This window comes from Paramisgurnus dabryanus, chromosome 1, assembly GCF_030506205.2.
Source record: "Paramisgurnus dabryanus chromosome 1, PD_genome_1.1, whole genome shotgun sequence".
Lineage (NCBI taxonomy): Eukaryota > Metazoa > Chordata > Actinopteri > Cypriniformes > Cobitidae > Paramisgurnus > Paramisgurnus dabryanus.
In genome coordinates this window covers 71,689,399-71,712,760 of record NC_133337.1, presented here as the reverse complement: position 1 = coordinate 71,712,760, position 23,362 = coordinate 71,689,399, and the positions used below count along the sequence as shown (strand labels likewise).

Sequence of the window (23,362 nt, the reverse complement as noted above, 5' to 3'; positions counted from 1 at the left end):
CTATGAAAAACTGTGACCTCTTCCGCTTGACCAAACACATTAAAATATCATAACTTTCTCATTTCTTGGTCTATTTGCATAATTCAAACACCACATTGTAGGTAATACCTACAATATTATTGAAAATGGACAGACTAAAAGTCACAAATAGATATTACAACTTGTAAACACAAAACGCAATCTACAAATAGATTAAAAATCCACAAACACAGTCCTCGTGATCTGCAAATGTAAAACAAGATCTACGAATTGTCTTTGTGATCCACAAATATAAAGCATGATTTCTTGAAAACCAGAATTTGAATGAATGTAAAGTGACTTCTTTGCAGATGAATATTATTTTCTATTTGTAGATTGTGTCACATTTGTTTTCAGATTTCTGATACTATTGTTTCGCCTTTGCGACAAAATAATGCCATAATCGTTGAAAATTAAGAGACTAGGAGTCAAAAATGCATATTACAATCTGTAAACACGAAACAAATCTGCAAATAGGTTCCAAATCTGCAAACAAACTCCTCATGATCCGCAAATGTAAAACGAGATCTACAAATATATAAAAATCCACGAACAGACTCTTAATGACATACAAATATAAAATGCGATTTACAAATAGATTTAAAATCCGCAAACCAACTCTTTATGATTCACAAATAGAAATCATCGACTTGTACTTGACAAACAGAATTTAAACGAATGCAAAGTGATTCGTCTGCGCATGAGGGTCATTATTTGTTTGTAGATTGTGTTGCATTTGTTTTCAGAATTTTGGCACAACTGTTTCCCTGTTTTCATTAAAAAAATCTACAAATGCCCTCCTCACAATTTGCAAACAAACACAGTCTAACTTGTATTTTCCAACCATTGTAAAAAGACATTCTTGCACATTCTGTGCAAAGTTCAGCATGCAAGTAGATCACAGGGCATTCACGAATCCTTCTGCACAAGTCTACAGATCTTTTTGGCACTATCTTTCCGTAGAGTTTGTCACTACGATCCACGCGTGTAGTCAGCCAATCAGGGGTATTGCTTCAAAGTGATGCCACGCCCCCTCAATAAGCTCTTTTCAAAATAAAAGCTGGGCTCACTGCCATTTACCGCTGCTGGTGTTACAGCGCTGAAAGGCGGCCAGACCGGGTTATCGATATTATATTAATGATATTAAAGCATTTATGTTTAGCATGGCAAATATGTAGCATTAACGTGAACTAGAACAACCCCTCGTTTAAGTTATTATCAGTGCCTGACAATTCAGCCGGTTGACTGTATGCAAGTCTATTATTTTCCATGAAATTGCTTTTGTGAACAACAAATCCGTGTTGGAAATAACATAGTTAGCAAGCGGCATGCAGCTAACCCAGCTAAAACGTTTTCCTAACGTTAGTTTTTGGTTCCCATAACGTTATTTTTTTAGGTTTGTTTTTGGTTAGCCATGAAAGTTTTCTTTACGGAAATAGAACGTTATTTTAAGGTTAGTTTAACGTTATGATAACGTTATAATAACGTTAGGAGAACGTTAGTTTTAGGTTAGAATAACGTTAGGACAACGTTAGAAAAACTTTAAACTAACCTAAAACTAACGTTTTTATAACGTTAGAATAACGTTAGGGGAACGTTAAACTAACCTAAAAATAACGTTCTATTTTCGTAAAGAAAACTTTCCTGGCTAACCAAAAACAAACCTTAAAAAAATAACGTTATGGGAACGTAAAACTAACGTTATGGGAACGTTATTCTAACGTTAGGAGAACGTTTTGGGAACCAAACATTTTTGCTGGGAGTATGCACAGTTGACATGGAACAAAAACAGTTTAATGATCTACTGGACAGTGCGCGTTGCAGCGGCTCCGTGCACGCACTGAAAGAGCGCGCAGAGCTCAAGATTCTAGCTGCAGTGAAGTATGGCACGTCTATTGGTACATTCCATGTTGTGTTTTTTTCTATCATATCTATCCAAAATAAGTTAAACACATTTCCATATAAAAAAAGAATAAACCAATATTAAGAACAACATTTATAACAATTAAATGATTTTATTACTGAAAAAATGTCTATTGAAACATAAGATGAATAACACAGGTTATTTTAAATAAAAAAACCTCAACCCACCACACATTGAATTTAGATAGCATTGTATTTTATCAAATATATAAATGATTTCAACACAATAAAGAAGACTTATAACAGATATTTATTGAAAATTAATAAACATTTAATTTACTTTGGATCAAAAAATCTTACCACAGCAGTTAGCCGCCTCTCCATTATTACAATAATCAAAAACATCCTCTCTTCATATAGACGGGAATCACTAAAATATATATTAGTTCTCACATATAAGTTACTAAATGAAGAAAGAAAATAAACCGCTAGAATAAATGTTAGACTGAGGTAAAACCTATTGACAACAAATACATAATCATTTCATTCATTTCAGGTTAACAGATCAGTTTAACGTTAGCCGAATAGCTCTCAGTTTTTACAACAATCAAAAGCTTCTAACATCACATTCTCCTTCATGGAAATCATTAAAATATATTTTTGTTTTCACATATTAAAGTTACTAATGAAGAAAGAAAATAAATTGCTTAAATAATGTTAGACTCTGAAGTAAAAACCAAATGCCAAATAAATAAACATTTCATTCACTTTAGGTAAAAAGATCTTACCACAGTTAGGCGGCTATTTGTTTATTCGACAATAAAAAGTTTCTAACATCATATTCTCCTCATATTCTCTTCAAATCGATCGGAAATCACTCATATATACATTTTTTCTCACATATTTAAGTTACTTAAGAAAGAAAGAAAGAGAATAAAGAAACGCTATGTATGTCTCTGAGGAAAGAAAACCGTTACCCAGATAGCAAAACCACACTGGGGTGGATCTGGCCCACACCTACCATGTGATCCACCCCGGATCCATCTCACGGACATGGTCCAGTGTCCAAATGCACAACGGGCCAAAAGTGATCAGGATTTGTTTCATGGCTCTGCACCAGAGATGGGTCAGCCCTGGCCCACTCTCGTACCAAAACAGTAAAACAACACTGGGGTGGAGCTGGCCCACACATACCGTTCCATCCGCATCAGATCCGTTTAACTAACACGGTCCAGTGTCCAAACGCACATTGGCCAAGAAGTGGTCAGGATCAGTTTCACGAATCTGAACTGGAAATGGAACAGAGCTGGCCCAGTCCCGCATAGAGATGCGGCACAGATCCGCGTACCAGATCAATGCCAGCTATGCCTTATTTTTGGGATTTATGGCCTATGTGATGTTTAGTCTTTCATGTGTTTAGGCTACCTTATATTTAATTACCCTACAGTCAGAAGCAATAATCATAGGCCTCCATTCACATAAAGTACACATGAAATTTTCAGAATGTATATAAGCTAACAACCATAGCACTTGTCGCTTGGTGTAGGTCTTTAGGCATTAAACACATTAAAGAACACATTATTTGTGGACATGAGCAAAAAAGAAGCATGTTCTGATTTAAGACTTTTATTTTTTTAACTATAATAACAATTTCAAAATACTTTATTATATAAAGGGATAGTTCACCCAAAAATGAATATTTAGTCATTTACTCCCTCATGTTTCAAACCTGTATACCTTTCTATGTTCTGCGGAACACAAAGATATTTGAAAGAATGTTTTTAAAAAAGCAGATCTCACAACCCATTACTACAATTGTAAAAAAATGATTATGACAGTTAATCGGTTGTGAGAAATGCTTGGTTACAAACATTATTCAATCTTTGTGTTCAGCAAAAAATAGAAATGTATACAGGTTTGAAACACGTGGGTAAGAAAATTATAACAATTTTCATTTTTGTGTGAAATCTCTCTAACACATTACATCTGTTTGGCTTATTTTTTGTATTCACAACCCCTAGCTCTCTTCCTGGAGCGTGCTTGAGGTGGTCTGCCATAGCTGCATTGATTTCCGAGTCCGTGGCTTTTGGGCTCCACCTCCTCACAGCATCTGAGGGAAGAGAAGAATATGTTTCTTTTTAAAATAAATACAATTAAACATTTGAGGTAAATGACATGCACTTACTTTCAAAATCTTTATGGTCTACAGCTAAAATTATATATATATAATTTTTCAGAAATCTTGTTTTTTGGTTGTTCAACTGCAGTTGGTTTGTTTTGATTTAAACCTTCATAACTTAAAAAATACAGCTAGGTAGCACCATATAACAAGATAATAACATGATAACAGAATAATAAACATGTTTTGACAAAAATGTTAAAAACGGAGTTATCTCGTTTTGCAATGAAACTCTTCATATATATATATATGAAGAGTTTCATTGCAAAACGAGATAACTCCGTTTTTATATATATATATAAATTATTGTATAAAAGATGTTATGCTTTAAATAAGTGTTAGATCAGTTGTGAGACCAACAGCATTTGTACCCTTGCTCTTCAATCCCACTGTGGTGCCCTTGAGAAAGACCCTAAACTAGGTGTGTAACTGTCAAAAAATGAACAGGATATTTCTGATAAAGACAGGTGAGCTGTGATGTCCCCTAAATACATAAATCATAGTAATAAAAATTACATCAATATACAAGAACAAGAGTTTTTTTAGATCAACATATTCCCCAAATTACCTTGAATAACATAATACAAAGGTGTGCCTTTAAAAGACTTATTTTCCAGATGTCCACCACCCCTCATATTGAACTTTGCCATAAGACAATTAGACATCATTCTGTGAAAGAAATGTAAGATTACTTCACCTTAGACAAATTACCTTAATGGTCAATAAATTACAATTAACAGTAATGTGCAACATAGCAATTGCATGCAATGTTCAAACATACTCACAACTACTCATCTACCATGTAACATGTGCTATAAACAATATCCTCATCCATAGGTTTTGGTGACAAGTAATGGCTTACACCAGGGGTGTCAAACTCAGTTCCTGGAGGGCCGGTGTCCTACACAGTTTAGCTCCAACCAACTCCAACACACCTGTTTGGAAGTTTCTAGTAATCCTGAAGACCTTGATTAAACGCATCAGGTGTTTTTGATTAGGGCTGGATCTAAACTCTGCAGGGACACCGGCCCTCCAGGAACTGAGTTTGACACCACTGGCTTACACTGAAATTATGATTTGATTTCTTGTTTTCAGTATGGCTGACTGTTTGAGCCACTACGAACTTTAATAGTTCTGAACAAGTGATGTGTGACAGATTAAATCCTGAATTTAAGTAATATAAATTGCTGGGTTAATTATGGTTGTAATCAATATTCCTGCAATATTATGCAGGATTACACAATTCAAGGGAAACACATACCTGTTCATAACGTTGTTCATGCAGTCTCTGATAGAATATCCACCAGCTCAGAAAGTTGCTGGACCTAAATGTGAAAACAATTGAAATAATGTTATAGAAAGATAGATGGAAATATATATATACATATTCTTTATATCACAACTTACACAGATCAACTTGTTATCAACATCTTTGATGTATTCATAATGCATTCATAATGCATTCATAATGCAAAATACACGTCATATAGCATTTCTTACTTCTTGCATTTGAAGCTAAGGCCATAGGTGAAGAATCAGGTAGTCTCCATCCTGTTATTTTTTCGTTGTGTTACCTCACCTGTACAAATATAGTTAATTATATGGTAGTGTAAAATATTAACAGTAAATCACTTCACAGTGTAATACTGCATTAGTTATGAAATCAGATGGCTGTACTTTAGGTCTTTGTGGTTGAGCAATGACAGACATGATAAGCTCTGTATTTGTAACTATTAACTGAAATTCAGAGAAATGTACATGTTTATACTCTAAGCTGTGTTGTCACTAATGTAGTTTCCAGCGATGCATGATAAATCGCATGCGATATCATGCGCATCTCGTCATTGAAGCCGGTTCCTTGATTAGTAGTAAATTGCCATCACCTGCTTTCAGATGGAGCAGCATTTACTACACAAAGCTGAGGTTAACTGACAAGCTGGTCCATATCGCATGTATTGCAGGAGATGCGTCCCCGATAATTAATGCGAAATTGCCCCAATTGTCAGTGAACTAAGGCTTTGTGTAGTAAATGCCGCTCCATCTGAAAGCAGGTGATGGCGATCATGGAACCAGCTTCACTGACAAGATGTGCAATGACAATCACATGCGATATATTGTGCCTTCCTAGTAGAATCTGCTTAAAATAAGATGCGACTGTAAAGTTCTCACATACAATGGGATGCTCTCTGGGATTGGAGTGCCTTCTGGTACTGGGGCGTCAATCCAGAATTTGGTATTGTAGACAATACTATATAGACATTAAAAACAAAAGGAGTGAAAAATGACAAGTTATTTAAGGTAAGAAAGGACACATTAATGAATGAATAACGCCATAACTGTACAATTACAAAAAATCCTCTTTAGGTGTATGACAATACACAAGAAAACAATACTCTGCCTGTTTCGGTTGTCTGGAAGATGGCTGTTCATTATGTCACCCTGCAAAACAAATTACACCTTGCATGTAATTTCATTAAGTACAATAAACATACACATGCACAATGTATTTAAAAAAAACATAGTAGTGTAAAATATTAAAATAAATCACTTTTTATATCAAAGTTTTGGGATATTATGTTGACATTAAGGCAAAACCCTGATGGAATAAATGTTTACCTATAAATGAGAATGACATTATAAAGTCAAAAGTGTATGCACTTTGGAGCCAAGCAACGTGTTTGTATAGTGTGGGAATGCACCAAAAAAATAACAAAAACCATCAGTAGCACGTACGTCTCATAGTGTCACAGCTTATTCTAGGGTATAGATCAATCACATCATCTTGATACCGATGTTTACTGTCATGAAGTGTGCCATCACCTTTGTAAACAAAATACACCAAAACAATTTATATACATTTTTGAGTTTCATATCGAAATATATAAAAGTCCTTTTTGAAAGCATGATTCTTTTTCAAAGTAAAGCAAAGCAGTCAAAAACTTACAACTTAATGTAGGGTAGACAAAGTCAGGGGTCGGGCACGTCTCATCCAAGTGTGTTGGACACAAAACTTGATCTTTAGCACAAACAAGAAGATTTGACACATTAGAACATTAACAAATATGTAGACTGACTGTTTAAACCATATCTACAGTTTGCCATACCTTCTTTTTTTATTGTTTGTGGAATGTGCAACATCTTCATTTGGTTTGTGTTGACCACCTTCAACTGTAAACAAAATGAAATTGTAATTACTGATATTAACCCCACAAATACCAACTCCTATGTGTTTAAGTGTATAAAACTGAGGCATTTACCTGGCTTTTAACAGCTTGTTTATTTTTATTTGGATTAGGTTCTGCTCTTCCTTTGTACAAAACAAAAGCAAAGGAAGTTAATCAAACACTTATGCTGAGCTTTTAATACAGAACAGTATTTAACATTTTACATGTGCAATGTGTAGGCAATCAAATCATTCCATCATGCCAAATAACTTTTCTCTTTCAGATGTTTTAATTTCTGAAAGAAATTCTCAAAGGCTACATATATAAGCTAAAGTAATAACTTTGACTCTATCATTAAATATACTTTATACTATGGTATAACATGTGTAAGTTCAAAGTACCTTTTAGCCTATTAGCTAATTTTAGCCATACTCAGTGTGGACAATTCTGGCAATGTTTATTTTGGTTCATTTGTGTCAAACAAGTAAAACTTAACCACGTTAATCAAATAATACAAAATGTACTTACCCAACAGTAGGTTTTATATAATATATAGACAAAACTCCTTAGTAAATTCCCCATCTCCTCGTGGTTGCATGCAGAGGATTTTTTATGTCATGATGGACTATAAATGCACCTGTAAAAGACATGCATCCAATTCACATCAGGGTATATATTGAAGTACACGTAGCTAAAAGTCAAAGTAACAATTATACATGTAACCCCATAGAACTATAGACATGTACAAATGTATCTGAATGCATTTTTATGACATGTTTTTTTTTTTTCTTTACATATTTTCACCGATTTATGCCGTCATACCGCGACTATTTTTGGCCAGGGACACGACGTTGCACGACGTTTTTAATTTTAAAACGAATATGGAATGGACGGAAGATACCCTGATTCACAACGCGTGTCAGACGAACATTTGGAAACCCAAACAAAACAGCACACGCAGTAAAAGACAGAATATAATGCATGCACATTGCACCGTGAAAGCTTTAGCCAGAAACCTTTATGCTGATATTACTCAAACAGAAAGCTGCATCCTCCGCAGGTAGCATATGCAGGATGCATACAGTACGTCATCAAGCCTGCTTTATTTCAGTTAATTAATCATTACATTTGCAAGTCATAAGCATATTACAACAATTAACTAAATATAAATACAGCTACGATTAACTAAATATAATAGTGTAAAACTTTATAATTGTTAATATTCTGTAACAAGACAGTCTTTATGACGTATGCAGTTTACAAATGCGACCTCCTATGCAGCCTTTTGTTTAAGAAACCTCCAAGAGAAAGGTTCATTTATCAAATGTTATTTTAAAGTATTAAAAACATCGTTGTTTTAGAATTTTTCGAACGAAATGGTTGGTAATTACTTCACGATAGCTGATAGCGGGATGGGGCAAACTGTTCTAGGATTTCATTCTTATGGGGGCTTAGCCCTCAGTGATTATGTGAAGAGACATTATGATGCCTTTTTGCAAATTGGGACCAGTATTATTATATTAATAAATTCATGTAGGCTACATATACATTACTCTTCTATATAGTTCCAAGCCCTTATTATTATTAACTCAATACAAATAAATAAAAATTCTCTTGAACAGATATAAAAGGTATAAAAGTTATTTATTACTATTATTTATTATTGTGTATCTTGAATTCAAGTTCATGTATACTATATGTATATTCAAAGTTTAATGAATACTAACAATTTATATGAGAATTTATATTTATACAAGTCAGACTGTACTTTTTGGTATACATTATAAATCAGTTTTACTTTCCAGATGTATCATGCATGCTTCTAGCATGCATAACCATATTCATAAACTTACTAACAACAACCTGCAGTGATTCTAAATATGACTGTAATAAATCATACATGACCCCTTTAGTTTCTGATCGGAAAATAAAAGCTGTTATGTTTTAAAACAACATAAGGGTAAGTAAATAATGGAAAGATGTATATTTTAGGGGCTAATAATAATAACATTTATCATGACTATGAAACTGCAACAATCACTTTATCATCTCTTAACGTTACCTGTCTCTGACCTCAGTCTCTCTAATCTCCACCTGTTTGCTCTCCTTTCCAGCATTTAAAAAACGTTATATATCCATCTATAAAAGCGAACAACAAGTCACTGAATGTTGTTTATAGTCTATCTTATTTGTGTGTTTAATTTCGTGGGTTAAACTCATATGACATATTTCTCAATTGCACATTCGATAACTTAGCATCATATTATTCACAGCTGGTATTACTGTTAACTAGAAAAAGGTACAAATATAGACCTTGTAGTATTGCAAAATGTCATGACAACGGCAAACTTTAAACTTCAGTATGCAAAGCAGTTTTGAATTATAAACGGGGGATACCAACCTATTATTAGGGACTTTAAGCAACAGCCTCTGGTGGAACGGCAACGGCATTCTGGCGTTGTATTGCGCATGCGCGAATTTAACTGCTACTTTGTGACGTTCTACTGTAACGGTCTACTACGGGAGAACAGCTGATTTGCCGTAGTCGCTACAACGTGAGAGTTTGTGTAAATAAATGTTATGTTTTATGGCATATGACATTGTAATTGCATCAGTTTATGATTGTACCACATGTCTTTTATATAATGTCTGTTAAAATGTTTTAAATTTAAGCTAATTTTAAAGATTTTGAAGTATTCAATGTTTTCAAGTATTGCTTAAATCTAGGTTTTTAGACTTATTTACATCATACAATAGTAAAAACTCATCTTCTGACAAAAGATTGTAATTTAATGACAAAACCAACCCTTCTCTTGCTTTTTTAAATGACATTTTTTTGTTTCTCAATAAATGAATTAATACCGCGTTGCGCTGTCCTGTTTACGGTTGCTTAGTGATTTTTACGTTCTTGGCTACGGCGGTGTGACAGCATACTTCCGGTCGCCGTAGCCGTTCCATTCCCAGCTGTTGCTTAAAGTCCCTATTATCTCATTTAAGACGGCAAATATTCTTATATATTTTGTAGACATGACTGCACTCATACAGGTTAGCAAACAAATTAAAACATTAGCGAAAATACCTTCTGAGCTTCCACGCTGGATATTTTATGAAACAACTGCTCCCTCTGTGTGACCTGAAGCACAGGCGCTCGAGCTCTCCTCCACTGACGGTTACGACGCATGCGCAGAACAGCAAAGCTAATCAAATGCCTCATAAACTCGTAATTTTTTTCTAAATGTCTTGCATTTTGCGTTTTTTTAATAATTATCAATAAATTGTTTTTACAAATAAATAAAACTTCAGAAAAATATATTTGATAGTTTGGTAGAAATATTAAGACTAATTTTAGGGGGGCTAAGATGACGGCAGGGTGGCTGGAGCCCCACTTAAAAGGGTCTAGAACCGCCCCTGGGGCAAACTAAAACTTAAAGCAGAAACTTGCAGTCCCATATTCACCATAATCACACCATTGCCAACGAAATATAGTATTAAAAAAATCAATATACGTACCCATGTTGCCATCCATTATGTGCGCCAGTGCCGTTTTTTCCCACGATGTTCGCAACTTTTTTTCTTCCCAGGATGGCAATACAGCTTGGACCATTGCACTTGGATAGTGGACAGTTGCTAATGTATTATTTTGTTATGTGGTAAATCTTCCATTTTGAGACAAGCCTATCCCAACAAACACAAAACGTTCCCCTAACGTTCCCATATGGTTCCCATTTGGTTATTTTTTTGGGAACCAAATAAGAACGTTCTGGGAACGTTCCCTGTAGGTTATTTTTTAAATAACCTAAAGGGAACCTTCCCTGAACGTTCCCTGCAGGTTATTTTTAGGTTTTTATTTATAACCTAAAGGGAACCTTCCCGGAACGTTCCCTGGAGGTTATTTTTAGGTTTTTTATTTATAACCTAATGGGAACCTTCCCGGAACGTTCCCTGGAGGTTATTTTTAGGTTTTTTATTTATAACCTAAAGGGAACCTTCCCGGAACGTTCCCTGCTGGTTATTTTTAGGTTTTTATTTATAACCTAAAGGGAACCTTCCCGGAACGTTCCCGGGAGGTTATTTTTAGGTTTTTTATTTATAACCTAAAGGGAACCTTCCCGGAACGTTCCCTGCTGGTTATTTTTAGGTTATTAAATTAAAACCTAAAACTAACCTACAGGGAACGTTCTCTGTAGGTTATTTTTAGGTTACAAAAACTAAACCTGCAAATATGCTGGGAATTACGCATTAATAACCAGGCGTTGATAATTCAGTATCAACAATGCACATTACAAAACGTTTTGTCTATTGATGTGATTTTATGTGCACACACTTTCTACAATCATACACAGATGAGAGTTCGCACAGCTTTACGAATCAAATTGTATTGAATTTAATTAATCTTTATTGCAATTCGTTGTTACACTAGCCTGAGAAAATATAATCTCGCCGTTATCTGACACTAGAGGATCTCGCCGTTATCTGACACTAGAGGACGCACGTGCACAATGTTTCCGTGTTTTCCGTAGCCTATAATTTTTATAAAGCCCTCGACACAGAATTCTGGTCATGTTTTTAGTAAATGCCCAGTATTGCACCACTTTCACTTAAAAAACCCACAAGCTCATTATCAGTGCTGGGCAAGCTACTTGGAAAATGTAGTGAGCTAAGCTACCAGTTACTTCACATTAAATGAAGCTTCACAATGCTCAACTCATTTCATTGTTTACACTTATTTCTTGTTTAATTGTATTGAACACAAACAAAAGATAAAAAAGCTCAGCTGCATATAATTTGCCAGTTTTTTTAGAGTTTGGCATTTATTTAGCATTCATAAAACATTATTTTTATATACCCTACCTGCAGGGTGCGATTTGTGAAAAAAACAGAGGGGGGGATGTTTTCATAGGCGTCGATTTCGGCGACGATGGGTACCCACCATATTTCGTCATGAGTCATTTTGTACCCACCACTAGTTTTAACTTTTTTGACTGTTTTCAGTGGTTATGATGAAGAGCAATATGAGAGGGAAATTTGGTAATCATTGTCCGACCTAACAAAAACCCATTATAATATTATTAGTTTTTTTATATATATTTCTAATTAAAATATTTCTAATATTCAGAAATGCGCTCTCCGCTCACAAGCACTGATCGGAACAAACCCGAACCTCACTGTCTGCTGAACTTGCGCTGAAACATCAAAATTTAACCAGCTTTTAAAATGGTTTTAAAACTAAACATTTAGACTATTTTAGCACAAATTATGAGCTTATTGACGATTTTTTATAATTCTTGACATAATGCGTCTCTGTCCACAGCACATTTCAAAACATTTTAATTCATAAAAATAAATCATGAGAACATGAACTTCATCACAGCATTTGCAGGAATTGTAAAATCTTTTTTCTTATTAACTCATGAAGCAGCCTAACGCAATATTTTTACTCTAATAGCTTATCTTTCCCCACACATATGAACTGTGATCATGCACAACAAAAAAACACGCAAGAATTAAATCTTGAATGGCAAAACTATATGGCACAACGTAGTGTCAACTTAAACATAAATATGAACAATGTATTGATTACAAAGTTAAACCATTACAGTAGAAACAGCTTTACTTCTGCTTTTAAAGTAATAACATTAACTTTACACCACGATGCTGAGCTACAGTGAAATGATAGTAGACAGATGAATTATGTGTTAGTCAATTAGCCTCATTTGAGCAAACTGGATGCGCCCGCGCCTCACTAAACGCGCCTCATCGGCATTTATCATGTGTAACTTCGGCCATTCTCAGTGGTGTGACTGGGACACTAATTTGCTTGTCATCATAAACAGATAATCAGATTGTTATGTTTATTCCCGCTTTATTAATATGCAGCTGAATATGCTGCCTTCCATCGTTTCGACACACAGCTCCATAACCATCTCACTAGTGTCTATTACTTGTGAGGTGTAACCGGGTCTGTAACCAATCAGATAGCGCCGTGGGCGGGACATTGAGCAAGTCTGCAGAGTGATGAATACAGAGAGGCTGCGCGGCAGCTGTATCAGAGCCAGCCAAAGTAGCGTATTTTAAAACAAAATTGACTTTAATCAAACCACGGATCCATGATAAGTTTTGTGATCCGTCTCGCCACTGGTGTAGTAGCACTGATCACTTTGAGGGGGGGATAAATTTATCCCCACCGGGGATAAAAATAATTAAGCAGAGGCAGGGATACATTGACCAGAAAGGGGGAAATCCCACGCATCCCCCCCGGCAAATCGCACCCTGCCTACCTGTATCACGTGTAATATAGAAACATGAAATCATACCCGTATGTATACTGTATGCGTTTAGTCCAGTTTCACTTGCATATTTGGAAGTAGGGACGAGGGGACTCTTGCATTTAAATTGCGTTTATGCTTTAAGTGTAGAATAAAACACATATAAAGAAAGTACCTTGTACAAGGAAATAATCTTACTGGCAACATTTTAACAAATATACTGTAACCAATAATGGACAGCAGTCTCTGCACCGTTCACTAACAGATGTTTGTATAGATGAAGAACCTTATACAATGTCGAAACACATTATACATGTATTCATTTGACTAGGTATTATCCAGCATCACAGCATGGATTGTTCTGACAAGTTTGTTTCCAAATTAAATTTATGAAACCTATGTGCTGAATGTTCATTACATCCAGAGCCTACCCAATATACTGCAAAGCCATGACATTTACTACCTGCTCTTTTAATCACTGCACAAGACCCAGAGCAGATCATGACACTTTACATTTTAGACTTTGCATGTTCTACATAAAGAAGGAATTCTTTAAAAATGAATGAATTTATAATAAACCTAAAAATTAAGCATTAAAAACACTGTGATGTAATAAGTGCTGAAAGTAGCATGTGACACAGGTCACACAGTAGGTTAAGGTGTGTTGCACACCTTAATGATGCAACAACAGTCTGGCCAAATTAATAATTAACAATGACAATGGTTTTGAAAGAATATACCATAAAATATTTGGTATTGCAAATAAACTTATATTTACTTTACATCAGTGGTTCTTAACGTTATTCCTCGAGGCCCACTGCCCAGCACATTTTGTATGTCTCCCTTATTTAACACACCTGATTCAAATCATCAGCTCATTAGAAGAGATCTCAATGAACTGAACCGAGTCTGTCAGATAAAAAAGACATACAAAATGTGCAGAGCAATGGGCCTCGAGGAATAACGTTAAGAACCACTGCTTTACATTATGAAATATTATGAAAATAAAATAACTCCACTGAAAGAGAACAAATGTGTTTTACCCCATTAAAAAAATATTTTAGTGGGTCTAAAATAGATTACACTTGTCTAATAGGTTTTGAAATTAAAAGTTTGGAAACCCCAGCTTTACACAATACTAGTCTCAATTAAAGTTAACATTAAGTTGTAATATAACTGAAATAAATAGCCTTTGCAATTGACAGACATTAAATTAAACTGATGGCAGATGAGGTGTGGGGATGATGCTGGGCCAGAGTTGAATCTGTGCATCTAAGTAGATCAGGGTGGTTCATCCTTAAGTTCTGCATTAAAAAGAGAAAGGATCTAAAAAGAAAAAAAAAAAATTAATAATAATGCAATTACATGCAAACAAACCTGTCAACCGTCAATATATAACAGATACTACACACCTGTGTCCAATATATCAAGATTCTCACAACATTTTAGCGCTAGCTTATTACCACAGTTCTGGCTATTCTTCATATTCTGTGTGGTGGTTAGTTTGCAACTGTGACAAAAATGATCTTTTCATTAACATTACCATTTGTTCACTTAAGCTGACTTCCAAGAGCACAGTTATCTAACACAGTCTACTGTGTTTTTTAACATTTAATATAGATTTCTTTTTTTTTCTTTTTTTTTTGAGAGATACAAAGGACAAATGTCTCTGCTTGCTGCCTTCATCCGTGTGACCAAACAATGGTTGTGTTAAAAACATGGGAGGATAATCAGGTGGTGACAATTATGTGAAATATTGTGCAGTGTTACAGACAACTCTGATTTCTGATGTTATGTCATTAAATATCCTACCTCCGACCTCAATGCATTCTAGTCAATTACATATCACATTTGCGTGTTTACACATAATGAGACGCCAGAAGTTGTTTGTGCTCTTGTGCCAATTATGGCAGAAAATGGTTACTGGATAATTTAACATTCATGTTCATAAATATTATGTGCTGTAAAAATAGTTTAAAGTTTGTTTGCGGTTCATGTAAGGCTGTGAAAGGCTAGCCACCAACTTGTCTGCAATGTCAAATGATGCATCTCTTTGAGGTCGGTGTTGATCGATCTGTCCCAAGTTGAGAGGTCGGATACTCAACTTTGTTTGCTGTTCCAGACTTCTTACGGGTTTGAGGTCAATAATATCCAACATCCAAGTTGTCTCGAACACAGCATTAGTTCACAGACTCCAGTTCAGTCCCATCTGTAACAACAGAACACAATGAGAACATCATCACATCAGACAAAGTATTTCATTTATATAAATTGCACCCAAAGAAAAACCACAATATTAAAAACATGAAAGATCAAAATCTTCATTTAAACCCAAATGGGAAGAGTTTTCAATATCTCCACCACAGTAAGAATTCATTCCTTCCTCAATACTTAAACATTAAAGGTCACGTTTTTCCTGATCCCATATTTCAAACTTTAGTTAGTGTGTAATGTTGCTGTAATAGCATAAATAATACCTGTAAATTATAAAGCTCAAAGTTCACTGCCAGCCAGGCGATGTATTTTCTTTAACAGAATTCCCCTTTTCAATACAGCGAACTGCCGGTTTGGACTACAGCCCTCTACTTCCCGGTTGAATGACGTCAAAGCAAGTGTGTTTGACTAAACTCCACCCTGGCTAAGCTAAGCTACTGTCAAATCACAACACACTAAACAAACTACACAATCAGAACTCATTACGCATTTCTGAAGAAGGAACTTCATAGGACAAAGACGACATCAGCCGTTTTTAGGACAGTGAAAGCACTATATAGATAAGTAGATTGTGTGAAAAATACCGCATGTGAAACATGAACACATGTTATATTGTGCACTGTAAACACAATCAAAGCTTCAGAAACACAGGAAAAATGGGACCTTTAAAGTTGTTCAGTATTATGGTTGTAATCAATAAAATGACAGGCAATTTTATTTAAAGATCATATCCCCTTTGGGTTTAAATGCAGATTTTAATCTTTCATGCCATGAAGGCAATAACGCCCAAACATCTGTCCTTGTATTGTTTGATTTGAAAAACATGTCTAAGCACCTAAAGCTGGGAGAGCATGGTGAGGGTGTTGATTGAACTAGATCTATTGACCCCTCATTGATCTCATAGACTATGTTTACACTGTCAGTTTAAATCTGATTTTTGTGTATATCAAATTTGAATGACTAACTGTACACACTGTGTATGACAACTCTTCGTGTTTGCTTTGTGTGACCTGATGTGCATTATCTTTTATACAAAATAGCTGCATTGGTTTATAGCAATGACGTTGCGTTGATGTGTTTGAAATAAATGTGCTTGAGTTCATGCAGCAACAACCAGTTTTCATAAATGAAAAATAAAATATTGTCTTTTTATCCAATTCATCCGTGAAATCATTTGGTAATTAAAATAATGTACCCTAAAAAAACCTTTCATTTGTAAGACCGCATTCATTACATTCCTAATGTGGGAAGAGACTCACAGGTGGAGGTAGAAGTTTGGTCTGCACTTTCCATAGCTGGTGCACAGGGATTGTGGTAGGCTAGTGACACAATTGAAGAAGACTAGTTCAAAATCTCCTTTACAACCAGAGGTTGAATTAAACTTTCTTATTGCCATAAGGTTGTAACAAATCTGTCATAATCAATTAGGACTAAAATATCAACAAAAAACTTAGAATGAACAAAATGAACATGAACAAAACCAACTATCTGAATCTGTTCGAACTCTAACCTTGAGGTCTGGATAGACAAAGTGAGTGTTTATCTGTGTAAAAGTTAAACCATCATTGAAGACTGATGCAGTTGTCATTAAGGCTGATTTAGTCAGACCTACCCCAATGCCTCTGCACAGTAGGCTATCCGCCACTTTTCATTTACACGTTTGCGTTGTTGTTCGCATCGATGTGCATTTACACATGCAGAACGCTAGTAGCCAATGTCCATAGGCATTTACCAATGTAAAATACAATATCAAGGCAAAAGCTGAAAAAATAAAAAGCAGCAGAAAAAACCCTTGTTGGGGGCCAATCACACCAAATGCGTTCTAAAGACGTGGAAACACAAGGTCCACCTTGATTTGGTCACTTTATAAAAAGCAGTGCAGCGCAGCTTTTTATATTGCTAGGCAACCACCGAGGCAGCTGTCCTGTCAATCAAATATTGAAGCGTGAGTGCTCTTTTGCTGTTAACTGTCATATAAGCAGAAACTTTAAAAAGAGGACTCTTGCACTGACTTTGATCGAAGGTGAGAGGTGCATAAACACACAGGAGACAGTAAGTAACTGAAGTATGTTTGTTTCAAATAACTGTAAACATCGGTCCCTACAACGGAAGGCCCGCCTCTCCCCATATTCAATTGGACAATGGAAAGACACAAATGACGTCAGGTGCTTTTCCGCTCTTAGCGCTCCTTCAAAAAGGCATGTTGCAGTAGAGGGCAAAAATGCAAGGCGTTCAGTGCGCATAAACAGCGCACATAACGCTCAATGCTGCAGTTAAAAAAGATTTACCTCATAGTAAAGACAACTGGATCTGAAGCGTAATGATGGTCTTCAGAAGGCCTCTCATGGTGGTCTTGATTCAGAGGTTTGAGTGAGAAGACTACCAAGCACCAGAGCCAGCTAACAGGTGGACCGAACATCAAGCCAGAATTCTGCATGAGTCAGGTAAGCAGAATTAAAGACACTGTAAATAAACAATAATAAAAGATGGTCATTAATGACCTAATGCTTTCATATTCATGTTAATGCTTTGAAAATTATCTTATTTCTTTCAGAATCTTTTGATAATATTGCCCAATGCAACAAATGGAAAAAGCATGCTTTATGACAACCTCAGCAGAAGAACCAATGACTTTCTCCTGGGTAGACGAGAAAAAAAAGTTTTGTATCAACACCCATCCAACAATTAATGTAAAAGATAAAGTTTTATGATCCCTGCATTCAGGTTAGAGTATCGGGTTAGGTTAACCGTTCTATGGGTGTTCCTCAAATGCAAGGTTGCATCCTGTGTAGGCTGCGTCCATCTTAGTCCTGTCCTTCTGAGATTTCGATGTTAGAGAAAAGCCAGAATGAGATGGTTTAGTTTGATGTCCAAGGCAACGTCATAATGGTTTCCGCCCCAGTGATCATGGCATGAAAACTTTAAAGAGAGAAGTTGAAAATTAGCAATGCATCACCAAAAAAAAAATCCAATAATGTAGTACAGTAAATAAAAGTTATGTAATCAACTGTCTTTACAACATGGACAGTTACACATTTTGTAATTAAATTAAAACAACAAAAGAGAAAACAAGCAGATTGAGATGTCCTTCGACGATGCTTGATGACGTGGCAGCCGAGACATGCAGCCTAGGACGGAGCCTTATTTAAAAAAAAAAAAGACGGAGCCTTATTTATTTTTATTTTATAGATGTATAATGTACCCCCTTGTATTTCTTATTATTTAAAAAAATATTTAAAATAATTTTAAAAGGACGCAGCTGTGCGTTTGAGAAACGACCGGAAACGACTTATATGTCGCGAGGCCATCACGTGACCACAATATTTACCAGAAGACCGTTATTTGCTCGATAACCCTCAACTTCTTTGTCGCAAATAACATCTTTAATAACCTGTAAATAATAAATATTTTACACATTACGTTCCTCTTCACTTTGTAATAGTATGTTTTTGATTTAATAGTCGGCTTTAAGTTAGTTTTTCTGTCAGTTTGATCGTCAAAATCTTGGTAAGTAACTTGTCATTTCTGGGTTTTAATTGTTAGAAATACGCAGGGTGCGATTTGCCGGGGGGGATGCGTGGGATTTCCCCCTTTCTGGTCAATGTATCCCTGCCTCTGCTTAATTATTTTTATCCCCGGTGGGGATAAATTTATCCCCCCCTCAAAGTGATCAGTGCTACTACACCAGTGGCGAGACGGATCACAAAACTTATCATGGATCCGTGGTTTGATTAAAGTCAATTTTGTTTTAAAATACGCTACTTTGGCTGGCTCTGATACAGCTGCCGCGCAGCCTCTCTGTATTCATCACTCTGCAGACTTGCTCAATGTCCCGCCCACGGCGCTATCTGATTGGTTACAGACCCGGTTACACCTCACAAGTAATAGACACTAGTGAGATGGTTATGGAGCTGTGTGTCGAAACGATGGAAGGCAGCATATTCAGCTGCATATTAATAAAGCGGGAATAAACATAACAATCTGATTATCTGTTTATGATGACAAGCAAATTAGTGTCCCAGTCACACCACTGAGAATGGCCGAAGTTACACATGATAAATGCCGATGAGGCGCGTTTAGTGAGGCGCGGGCGCATCCAGTTTGCTCAAATGAGGCTAATTGACTAACACATAATTCATCTGTCTACTATCATTTCACTGTAGCTCAGCATCGTGGTGTAAAGTTAATGTTATTACTTTAAAAGCAGAAGTAAAGCTGTTTCTACTGTAATGGTTTAACTTTGTAATCAATACATTGTTCATATTTATGTTTAAGTTGACACTACGTTGTGCCATATAGTTTTGCCATTCAAGATTTAATTCTTGCGTGTTTTTTTGTTGTGCATGATCACAGTTCATATGTGTGGGGAAAGATAAGCTATTAGAGTAAAAATATTGCGTTAGGCTGCTTCATGAGTTAATAAGAAAAAAGATTTTACAATTCCTGCAAATGCTGTGATGAAGTTCATGTTCTCATGATTTATTTTTATGAATTAAAATGTTTTGAAATGTGCTGTGGACAGAGACGCATTATGTCAAGAATTATAAAAAATCGTCAATAAGCTCATAATTTGTGCTAAAATAGTCTAAATGTTTAGTTTTAAAACCATTTTAAAAGCTGGTTAAATTTTGATGTTTCAGCGCAAGTTCAGCAGACAGTGAGGTTCGGGTTTGTTCCGATCAGTGCTTGTGAGCGGAGAGCGCATTTCTGAATATTAGAAATATTTTAATTAGAAATATATATAAAAAAACTAATAATATTATAATGGGTTTTTGTTAGGTCGGACAATGATTACCAAATTTCCCTCTCATATTGCTCTTCATCATAACCACTGAAAACAGTCAAAAAAGTTAAAACTAGTGGTGGGTACAAAATGACTCATGACGAAATATGGTGGGTAGGGGAGAGTGGGGTAAAGTGAGACATTTTTTACATTTGCTCCCCTCTAAGCGAGCTAAAATGATATATCAGTCAAATTTACACATTTCCCATTAATTCAGGATGTTTCCTAGCTATGGAAATTACCAGAATGTATTCAGGAAGAAGAGCAGTGAAAATATGATTGTTTTAAAAAAAGTGGTCTTGTGTCTCACTTTACCCCAGCTTAGGGGTAAACTGAGACAGACCAGAAAAATCAAGGGGGTAAAGTGAACCAGCTCGGGGTAAACTGATCCACTTACTTTTTACACTCTGAAACTACCATAACAGCACATATTGTAACAGATAAAATCCTGACGGCTAGCTTGACAACCACACATTCCAGAACTAATGTTGGACTAGTAACAGAATCAAGGGGATTGGTCAATTAAGAACATTGTTTTTCTAAACACTTGAAAGTACAGTAACTCTGAACCAAAATCAAATACAACATAACATAATTCAAAAGTTATATTTTTTGGCCAGTTTTTGCCTTTATTTAACAGTGAGTTTTGGAGAGGACAGGAAAGTACAGGGAGGAGAGAAGGGTATTGGATCGGCAAATGACCACGAGCCGGGAATCGAACTCCCAGAAAGTGTGAAAGCACCACATGTCGGAGCGCTGCCCACTGTAGACCATTGGCTCCGACAATTCAATTTTTTTTAATTAACATTCAAATGACATATAGAACCAGTTAGATTAGAACGCAGTCTGGGGGTCAGAACAAAGGACCCTTAGAGCCAGCTAGTGTCTGCGGGTCAGCGCAAAAGACAATCAGAACCATCTATCAATATTTCTATCCCTTGCAGCTGCTCTTACTTTGGGTTCACACCAGACGTGAGTTCAACGATTTGTGCAAGTAGATTACATTCAAAGTTAATGCAAAGACACGAACAGACGCATCCTCGCCTGGGGCGATGCGAATGACACCATATGAGCGGAGCATTTGCCGCGAAAACACGCACTATTCACCTCAAACATCTCTTCGCCCAAGTTGAAAATATTTATCTCGAACTAAAAATTTGCATGACACAATGTTAAATCCCGTGAGTAATCTAGAGTGAATAATGCTACGTACACACCAAATGCGGGGCAGTGCGTTACTTGATCTAGATTACTCGCAGGATTTAACATTGTGTAATGGAATTTTTCGCTCAAGTTGAATATTTTCAAATTGGGCGAAGACATGTTTGCGGCGAATAGCGCGTGTTTTCGTGGAAAACGCGCCACCCATATCACGTCATTCGCATCGCCACATGCGAGGACGTGTCTGATTGCGTCTTTGCATTGACTTTGTATGTAATCTACTTGCGCAAATTGTTGAACTTGTGTCTGGTGTGAACCCACAGTACCATGATGCCTCGCGTTTGGTGTGTACATAGCATTAGAGAATTCTTTCCTTCCTTGACCTAAGCAGCTGCACTCTCCATCTCCTCAAGGGGTGTTTTTCCCCAGGCTGTCTTCCTGGTGTATTGACTAGGCATAATGGTTTTTCTGCAATGTTTATAACATTAAAAATAAAATATATGTAATGTTATATTACATTAAAATATGTTTTAGACTAAACTGAACTTGTGACTCATGTCTCACTTTACCCCACATCATTTGTCTCACTTTACCCCACCACCACATTTTGGAAAAAAACTCTCTCTCTTGGAAATTCAGGCTAATCTTCAGCTAGCATCAACACAAGGTTTTATATGTTGGTAGTTCATAAACATGTGTGATATAAGTTTTTCTACCTGAATCAATTTGCTTTGGCACAACAGTTGATTAAGTTGACAGCAAGAAAATTTACTTTTACAAGCAAAAAATATATTTTTGTGAAAAAAACATGTCAACCACAGCAGCATGAGGTCCTGTCCTTCATGGCCAAGGGGAAATTTGAGGGGCTTAAAAACATAATGGTCATAGGAACACAAATGTGTTCCGTTGCCTAGATACAGGGGGTGTCTCACTTTACCCGATGTCTCACTTTACCCCACTCTCCCCTACCCATCGTCGCCGAAATCGACGCCTATGAAAACATCCCCCCCTCTGTTTTTTTCACAAATCGCACCCTGGAAATACGAATTAAAGAACAGATATAACTAATATAACTGAAACCATTAATAAATACAATTATCGAACCACTCCAATAGAACAACGTTAACGGTTTTGAGTGGTTTCTAGGAAAAGGTCTGACAGTAACAGTATCCGTATAAGGGCCATTTTAACGTAACGTTAAAGGGCGGGAAAGGTTTGAGACATAATAACTCTATTAAACTGGCTGGTTTATCCCCACCAGTGCGTAACATGTAAAGTTAACGTTACGGCTTCGGGACTTTGCAGCGACCTGAATAGCAGTGCATTGATAAACGTTAATTTACTATTAATCGCGTATAGAACATTAATATACGACGATCATTCTGTAGATCGACTAACTTACATGCATGCATAACAACATATTTTCTGTTAAAATGGTTAACTTACATTGACACTGAAACTCTGCCGTCAGCACTGTTGCTTCACCCGTCGGAACATCCTACTAGTTTAGGGAGTTAAAAATCGAGTTGGAAAAGAACAAAAGATCGTTCTGCTATCGTTCGACACGACACCCAGAAGCTGCAAAAAACGACTGAGGTTACACTCTACTGAATTATCGCAAGATCGCAACGTTGAGTGCAGGCAGCCCACACATCTCTCAGATGTGTTTGACTTCATGCTGATGTACGCGCAAACCGATCGTGACATCAAATAC

The 23,362-nt window shown here is 36.1% G+C and overlaps 2 long non-coding RNA genes across 8 annotated transcripts; both read right to left on the bottom strand.

The window, feature by feature from the left end:
* Positions 1-3,800: 3,800 nt before the first annotated feature.
* LOC135734558 (uncharacterized) lies at positions 3,801-10,861 on the bottom strand. Of its 4 annotated transcripts, none has more exons than XR_012334705.1 (12): positions 10,735-10,861; positions 7,753-7,861; positions 7,318-7,367; positions 7,165-7,228; positions 7,005-7,076; positions 6,794-6,880; positions 6,459-6,499; positions 6,234-6,308; positions 5,561-5,639; positions 5,322-5,385; positions 4,629-4,729; positions 3,801-3,991 (listed from the first exon to the last, which is right to left on the bottom strand). It is a non-coding gene; the product is annotated as an uncharacterized lncRNA (long non-coding RNA). The 4 variants fall into 4 exon arrangements; XR_012334706.1 differs by lacking the exon at positions 10,735-10,861 and adding an exon at positions 10,304-10,483; XR_012334704.1 differs by lacking the exons at positions 7,753-7,861; positions 10,735-10,861 and having other exon boundaries at positions 3,805-3,991; positions 7,318-7,746.
* Positions 10,862-12,129: 1,268 nt separating this feature from the next.
* LOC135734560 (uncharacterized) lies at positions 12,130-23,354 on the bottom strand. Of its 4 annotated transcripts, none has more exons than XR_010527421.2 (6): positions 23,095-23,354; positions 18,453-18,623; positions 17,993-18,342; positions 16,964-17,023; positions 15,596-15,699; positions 12,130-14,816 (listed from the first exon to the last, which is right to left on the bottom strand). It is a non-coding gene; the product is annotated as an uncharacterized lncRNA (long non-coding RNA). The 4 variants fall into 4 exon arrangements; XR_010527422.2 differs by lacking the exon at positions 16,964-17,023 and having other exon boundaries at positions 12,131-14,816; positions 17,993-18,135; positions 18,316-18,342; positions 23,095-23,346; XR_010527420.2 differs by lacking the exon at positions 16,964-17,023 and having other exon boundaries at positions 15,515-15,699; positions 23,095-23,351.
* Positions 23,355-23,362: the final 8 nt, after the last annotated feature.